Below are 9,018 nucleotides of genomic sequence, written 5' to 3' on the forward strand. Positions count from 1 at the left end.
AAATCCTCTTTTAAGAAGTATGATTTGTCTTAGTTTCTTCATTGAGTTAAACATACAGAATGCTAGTGGTGTCACTATCTATTTTGAGAGGTATATCCTCAGCCATAATCAGATTTCCTCTGCAATGGATTATTTCTCCAACAAAGTATTAAGTATTACTCATTCTTCTGGTTTCTTCATTATGCAATATTTGATAGTGAACAATTTGAACATTTTCCTCCAAAAATTGTAACATTTTCAGAGATTCTCCAGCAAAAATGCTTCATAGTTTCTAAGATTTGAATATTACTTAAATGCTTTCACAAGCTTCTAATATTCCTAGTAAACTCTAGTGTGGAGCTTCAAGTGTTACAAAGAATTCCACTTGGGTAAAATACATGCCACATGTTTTCTGGTAGAAAATCTCTCCACCCCTCGCCTACCACACCTGCTATAAATTTCTAGAAATTTTCTTAGAGCTAATTTTCAGGTAAAAATCTTTCCTCATGTTACATTTGTGAGGTTTCTCTCCTGTATGTATTCTCTGATGTACTGTCAGAGATGAGCTAACAGTAAATGATTTGAACATTTACACTTGAAAGGTCACTCTCCTGTATGTATTCTTTGATGACTTCTAAGATGATCCTTCTTGATGAAGGATTTGTCTCATTTGCTTCATTTGTAAATATTCTCTAATATGTACATTCTCTGCTCAATGCTAAGACTAAATTTATGTCTAAAGAACTCATCACATTCATTACATTTATAAGGTTTCTCTCCGGTATGAATTCTCTGAATACGGAGACTGTATTTGTGAACAAAGCATTTGTCACATTCACTTCATTTATAAGGCTTCTCTGCTGTATGAATTCTCCTGTATGAATTTCTGAGATGACCTTTGTGATTAAAGTATCTGTCACATTCACTACATTTGTAAGGCTTCTCTCCTGTATGAATTATTTGATGAATACTAAGACTGCGTTTGTAGGTAAAGGATTTGTCACATTCAGTACATTTGTAAGGCTTCTCTCCTGTATGAATTCTCTGATGACTTCTAAGACTGCCTTTGTGGGTAAAGCATTTGTCACATTCATTACAGTTATAAGGTTTCTCTCCTGTATGAATTTTCTGATGACTTCTAAGATCACCTTTGTGAGTGAAGCATTTGTTACATTTGCCACATTTATACAGTTTTTCCCCAGTATGTATTCTCTGATGAATAGTAAGACTACATTTTTGGGTAAAGCATTTGTCACATTCACTACATTTATAAGGTTTCTCTCCCGTGTGAATTCTCTGATAAATTATAAGATGGCATTTCTGGGTAAAAGATTTATGACATTCAATACATTTGTACAGTTTCTCTCCTGTATGAATTCTCTGATGACTTCTAAGTTCACCTTTGTGAGTGAAGCATTTGTCACATTTGCTACATTTATATGGCTTTTCCCCAGTATGAATTCTCTGATGAATAGTAAGACTATATTTTTGGGTAAAGCATTTGTCATATTTACTACATTTATAAGGTTTCTCTCCTGTACAAATTCTCTGATGAATTTTAAGATCACCTTTGTGATTAAAGCATTTGTCACGTTCAATATATTTTTAAGTTTTCTCTCATGTATGAATTTTCGGATGAGAACTATGACTGCATTTATGCGAAAAGCATTTGACACATTCACTAAGGTTTCTCTCCAGTATGAATTCTCTGATGAATACTAATACTATATTTGTGAAAAAAGCATTTGTCACACTGACTACATCTGTAAGGTTTCTATTCTGTATGAATTGTCTGATGTTGTCTAAGCTTGCATTTCTTGGTGAAGTATCTGGCACATTTACTACATTTGTAAGGTTTCTTTCCACTATTGGTTTGTTTCAGCCTGAGCATTTGTTTAGAGTCAAAAACCTTATCAAGATCTGAACCATTGTGTTCCTTCTTTCCTATATGGATTCCTTGATTTAGACTAATGATAGAACACAAATTTAAACAGTTTATATAGTTTTTATACGTGCAAGGTTCTCTGGTGTTTCTAGTTTCATATCTGTTTACATTTGATCCCTGAAGTTAGCTTGGTGAAGTACACTTTGGGTGTATTCATGAGTGATTTTGCCATGTTCATGACATTTCCAAGGCTTCTTCTCTTGGATATTCACATGCTTGTGGACAATATGCTGTGTGTATTGATCCAAGACATTCTCATATTTAGGATGCCTCTCTAAAAAAACAATGCAATTAGAGATGGTAGGGATTGTAGATAAGTAAGATAATGTCCCATATTTTTCTGATATTTTCTAATGTAATTTAGTGTTCTCAAGGATAGAGCTCTAAAAGTGCTATTTTTTTTACAATCATTACATGGATGCTTAGAACAACCTCAAATCTCATCTATAACAAATGACAGGAAATGATAATAGCCTCAAAACCTTCATTGAAACAGTGTATTTTCCAGAAGGTAGAAAGAAAGGCTTGAGAGGTAAAGAACTTTGAGAAAGGAGCCCACTAAAATATCATATCAACAATTGTTTCTCTATTTTCTGTAGTTTTGGTCAGTTACAAATCCATTATGTAATCCACATTGTCGTGGAACTCACAATACAAAGACCCTGCTGTGTCAGTACTAAGTAGAGAGACCACACGTAAAAAACTCAATAGCAACCTCCATATTTAGAATTCGTAAATAAGTGAAGACTTTAATGTGATAGTAAAATTAAAATATTCTAATTATTATGTGTATGGCAATATATTTTCTTGCTCTGAATATTCAATTGTTTTTGGAACTTGGAAGGTTTGATTAAAAGTAGACAATAAGTTTGGAGAGATTACCGAGAATTTAACACTGGTTCTTCTTCAAAAGAATGTAGAGAAATGTAAAAGAAAAACAAGGAAAAGTTATGTTGGTAACCAGAATTTCCCTTATTCTGGGAGGATTTAGACCTTTCTGAGAGATAACATACATACACGATAGGTGAATTCAAATAAATGTATCAGGAATTCTACAAGAAGCGTATTCTTACCCACAAAAAATACATTGTTGTAATTATCCAACATCACAATGCCTTCTGAGCACAGTCAAGACATTCCCATTCTTCTTATGAGAAGTCCATAGCCACATCCTTGAATGTTAACAGACCCTGTAATTGAAAAACACCAGTTTTCTATGTGCTGCTGGATGAAAATGAAATGATGAAAAACATCCCAAAGAATTTGAGGTAATTTGTAATAAAGTTGAGTCATGATAAATACTTAAGGACAAACAACAACTTTTAGAAATGCTGTAGAAATGTGTTATAAGGTAAACACTGCTGCTCCTTCATAGGCAATGTATAGAATCATATACTACACTGCTTACATTCATAAGGTCTCTCCCCTTCATTAACTTTCTAATGTTTTTCAAGACCATAGCAGTAGATGAAGATTTTATCACTATCACTTTATTTGAAAATTTGTCTGCAGTTTGGGTTCTATAATCCAAAGTTGTTTTCCAGGGCACATATGGAACTACACAACAGGTTTTTAATCCCAATTCTTTGAAATCCAATGTTCTCTTCTGAGCTCTACAAGCGGAAGGAAAACACAGCACATATGCATACATTCAGCCAAATTTACCAACAAACATGAATGAAAATTGAAAATAAATTTTAATAGAAGATGCAAAATACTCAGTCTTTATTGTATTTTCTATTTCTCTGAAACAGGATGACAGAATTGTAATCAGCAAATTTTTAGGGAATATAATATACACATTTCTGGCCCAGATTCAGGAGTGTAGCTTTATGAAGTATGGGTTGCTATAAAACAGAATCCCAGTGTCACATCACAGATGGGCAAGTTACAATGAGTAAAACTGTGCTTCTAAATTCTACAGTTCTCAGTCTTTCTCAAGTATGGACACTGTACCAATCTTATCTGTAGCAGGGGCTCACATGACTATATTTTACAATTCTCAGTTGACATCCTGAGACCCAGGTCCAATATCATACCCTCTCTAGAACAAAGATGTACAATATGAAATGCAGAATTATTGGATGAATTAAGAATCACATTTTTTTCTTTAAACATAAAAGGAATGTAACATCAGTGAACACACTCAACAGTCCAAAGGACACACAAGTACTTTGTGAAATTATTTTATGAGACTATATTTATAACAGTAAATAAAAACACCAGTATTAGAGAGCATAGAATTATTTAAAGTTTTCTCAAAGTTGATATATGCAATACAGATAATAACAGGACCATAAATTACATATGGTTTTTTAGTACATAATAATTAGGTATATATGTATAAATAAATGGCATATGTGATAAATGCAGTCAATAAAAGTAGAATTATTTTCTGATCAAATCAAGTTTTTAAATTGAGAATTATAATAATTCTTCATAAAACATTATTACTCATGAGATTTACTTAACTGTAAATTTTAATCTTGTAATTTTAAATTTATCTTCTTTTGTTTCTACACACATTACAGCTCACTAACATGTGTAACTTCAATCCTAAGTTCTGGATGCTGAACTTGGGATTTCAGCGGCATAAGGTATCATTCAGTGTACGTAACAATATGAAGATAAACACTTAAGTATTTGAATAAAATATTACTGTAAAGAAACATTGCTGCAGACTTTCAGAGTTGTCCCATATGTAATATATAGACTGAGGGAGAGAAAAGCATAGGGTAGATGGAACATTCTTTTTGCTCAAGAAGAGAACAAATTAAGAGGGACATTCATGTATGTTTAAAATTTGATGGTTTATGTATAGTACCAAGATACTATTTTCCAGTAAATTCTTACTAATATATGACATGTGCCGTAATACAAAGGCACACACAATAGTGTTTATATTACTTCTAAAAAATTAAACAGAAGATAAGAAGAAATTAATCAACTGTATATTGAGAACTGACCACATCAAGCACTATGCCATATCTCCCTGGAGACAGATTTCAAGTGTCAACAAACCAAAGATGACTAAGTGACATAACATGTTGAAAAGAGATACCAGAATACTACAATGTGCATCTCCTCCCAAACACTTCAATGTTATGGGAAGAGAAAGCTACATATTCCTTTCATCATTTATGTCTCCAGGGAGCTGAAATATTTACTATTGGGTTTCAAGACAGTGAATAGTCTTCTAATTCTATAACTCCATGTATTTTACTCTTCCTACATTGCTCAGTAATGTCAGTGTCCATGTATTTGAAGATGTAAATTCAGAAGGTTGTTTCTGGAAACCTGATTATTCCTGAAATGCAATTCATGTGGTGCAGGAGACCTTCTGTCCTCAGAAATATTAAATGACACAAGTATATCCAATGTCGAAATTAGCCATCAATATATTCATTGAGCACCAATTACAATACATTCTCTTTCAGAACTGCAGGTCATCGATCCTTGGAAATTTATGTTCTCACAGTATAAAACCAAGTAAAAATATAATTGGACCAGTCTGTACTCGTCCCATCATAAGTGAAAAAGTACTAAAGATATAATTTTGATCATTGGGGAGGAACAAAGATAAATGAGAGAAAATAAACACTATAGATAACAGCACCAGAGAAGGAAACGTGAAGTTTCAAATGGTTTAAAATAATGAAGGCAATTTTCAAAAAAATACGGACAGGACACTGACCTGGGCAGCATTTACCAGGGAAGCATTCATTCTTCCTATTGCTCTTCTCCAAGTTTCTATCTCAGGAATATAAACTGGAAGTCGTGTTGACATTTCTCATCAAGGTTTTCAAAATTAAAAGCTACAATTAATACAACTCTGTTTTGGACAATGGTAAAATATATAAGCACACAAAAACCAAAATGATACCAGAACTCTTGTCAACATTCCTACACATAGGAGAGCATGGTATGAGATATTTAATACGGCAAGGGAAATGACTACAATCTCAGATCTTTTTCAAACCTCAGCAGGTACCAGGGACAAATACAGAGTATATGTGTATCTGCTAGAAGAAAACTACTATTCAAGGTTATTACTGGGAATTTATGAGTCAAGAACTAGAGTCAGAGGCAAATGGCTAGTAGGGCCCTAAGATGGATGCCTAGCATTAAATAATGTTTCATTAGCTATCACACTAGAATACAATATCTGACCCTTTGTTCACGTTTCATTTCACTCTACCTGGCATATACAGTACATCCATTTTCTATATATGTCCTGTTGTCTTGATGTAGAGACAGAGATTCGATCAGCCAAAGATCATGTTTTGCTCAAACTGATAAATCACTATCAGGTTGAGTTACAGCCATTTCCTCCATTCTCCTCCTCCTCCTCCTCCTCCTCCTCCTCCTTTTCCTCCTCTAGTGTTTACATTGTTCCTGAGGTAAAATCTATGTTTCTAGCCGGGCGATGGTGGCACACGCCTTTAATCCCAGCATTTGGGAGGCAGAGGCAGGTGGATCTCTGAGATCAATGCCAGCCTGGTCTACAGAGTGATTTCCAGGACAGCCAGAGCTACACAGAGAAACTCTGTCTTGAAAAACCAAAATAAATAAATAAATAAATAAATAAATAAATAAATCTTTTTTAAAAAAAAAAATCTATGTTTCTGATTTACTCTTCTTTCAATGTGGACCTCTTTTCTAAATCATATGCACACTACTTTGTGAAAATATTGATCATTTGAAACCAACACAAATACATTTCTAGGTAGAATATTATAATTATATGTCTTTAAGTGGAATGTCCATGAGCTAACTGTTCTAAAGGAGTGGTTCTCCACCTTTTTAATACAGTACCAGGAACTCTTAAATTATCTACATGAAGGAGACCCACCTGAAGATTGATATGGGAATGGTGTATCAGATTCTAAAATCATCAATAATATGTGTTATATTAGTATGTACTATGTAATTGTATGTAATATATGTAATATTAATAGGTAATATGTGTATGTCTTCGGTGAGACCTCTGTGAAACGGTCAATTGACTCCCAAGGGGTCATGAGCCACAGGCTGAGAACAACTGTTCCAGGCAATGTCAACGAAGAATCATCAAGAAGCAGGTATAGGAGAAACTCTCTGATGGCTGCTAAGTGCAGAGATAAAGTGAATTCTTTCAGTGTATGCCCTTGGGATGATTCACTCATTTTGTCAGATCAGGCAAAATCCCATCCCTGTTGAAAACATCTTCCTGGATATGCATAAAACTGTGTCTTGTTATTGTTCCAGGTAGTTCTCAGGTTCCTAGTCAGCAATAAGTATGACTCCAGTGAGACCCTTCAGTTCCTGGCTGTTAATGGATTTCATCTGTGATGATAACTCTTGTAGTTCTATATGAAAGTTAAAAATGTGTAATATGGGACTCCAGTCATATATACCTATATATACACATCAACATGCAGACATACAAACATATGTATAGTTACATACATATGTACATAAGGTTTTGCATAAGTCTCAAAAATAAGGACTCATTCTGAATACTGAAACATTATTACTATACAAAATTGTCATGACCATGATATATAGTACATATGCAGCTCTTTTTATGTGTTAAGTTGACCTTATATTTCTGTCATATCATATAGGTGTCCAGACATTTAATGGACACTTGAAAGGACTCTTCGTATGCCACGGTCCAAGTAGTTTAGTTTGACAATGAGAAATAGCAGATGGATGATATGCTGTGGAGTCATACAAAATTAAAGAAAATTTAAAAGAAAAAGGATGATTTTCTAGAAACAACCGAGTATCAATGTTTTATGTCACACAACTATGCCAGGCAATGAGCAAGTGGTGATACAGAGTTTCCACGAACAATGTCTGAGGTCTGGACAGACTCAGCAATGAATTCTCCAATTTGTTCAGAAAAACCTGTAATAATGTTGCACCAAGAATATCTCACACAAAGCTGGCTCTACCTTGATATAAAAAGCAGACAAGCTAAAAAAAATCATTTTCAAAGAAAAAATCATAGAGCAGTTGTCAGGATGTACACAGACACACAGATTGTCTCTAAATTTCATGAAAATGGAAGGAAAGCTGAGTTAACACCAGAATGTAAGACTCTTTCAGCACCTACAAACTATATGAATGTGAGAAACAAAACACATAGAAGCAGTGAGAGAAGAAAAATGATCATGTCAGATGCATGAAAGTCTTGTAGTAAAATAACACATTTGTGGAGTATACAAAACTCAAGAATGTGAGAACAAAAGGAACATGCCTGTACAGCTAAAGAAAACAGTACAATAAAAAGGGCAGTTGGAACTCCTTCCCTCTAGTTGGGACTCAACACAGTGTTATCAGTGAGTACCCATTTGAAGGACACAGGAAAATTTCAAGGGGTCAATATAGCAGAGTTAGAGAGCACGTGGAACTTCTTGAGAAAAAATAACTCAGATCAAACCATTCATACCATCTACAAATTTCTTGGACTCCCGGGTGGCAGCATTCATAGTGTTAAAAACAGCTATGCAGATTGGGGCAAGAAGCAGAGTTATCAAAGTCCATACCCAGATTTAAATCCCATGTGCTACAATCCCAATCCCCTAGGCAAGGCCTACCCACTGGTATCATAGGGTCAGGACTAGTTTGTGAGTAACAGAAGGCTTTCTGGTTTAATCTGAAGGCAACTCCACAGAAAAAAAACAGAAACAAAAAGCAAGACAAACAAACAAACAAAACAAATGGTTACACAGGGAACATGGTCAATAGCTAATGATAAGGAATGTAACAGGACTTAGAAGACAATCTGATGGTTTCTACCACACTAATAGCTAGTGTGTTGCTACTTTCAGTTTGGGTCAGAAAAACTTTGTTTCAATGGGCAACAGTTATTTCAGAGATTCAAAACTAATCAAATACTGAGAGCAACTGACTGCTTACTATATAGCCTAATGTGAGAAATCCAAGTTACCAAATCTACACTTTTCTCAGTGGATATTTTCAGAATCATTAATGAAATAAAGCCTAACAGAATGAAATTCATCTTCTCTTTATATTAAGACTTGAGGCCCACCACACCCCTCGCTCAATCCCTCTAGCATATCTGGATCCCTTGCTACAGTCTTCTC

The 9,018-nt window shown here is 34.4% G+C and overlaps 1 pseudogene; it reads right to left on the minus strand.

The window, feature by feature from the left end:
- Positions 1-654: 654 nt before the first annotated feature.
- LOC116077659 lies at positions 655-5,804 on the minus strand (annotated as a pseudogene).
- Positions 5,805-9,018: the final 3,214 nt, after the last annotated feature.

Source organism: Mastomys coucha, unplaced genomic scaffold, assembly GCF_008632895.1.
Source record: "Mastomys coucha isolate ucsf_1 unplaced genomic scaffold, UCSF_Mcou_1 pScaffold5, whole genome shotgun sequence".
Classification (NCBI taxonomy): domain Eukaryota; kingdom Metazoa; phylum Chordata; class Mammalia; order Rodentia; family Muridae; genus Mastomys; species Mastomys coucha.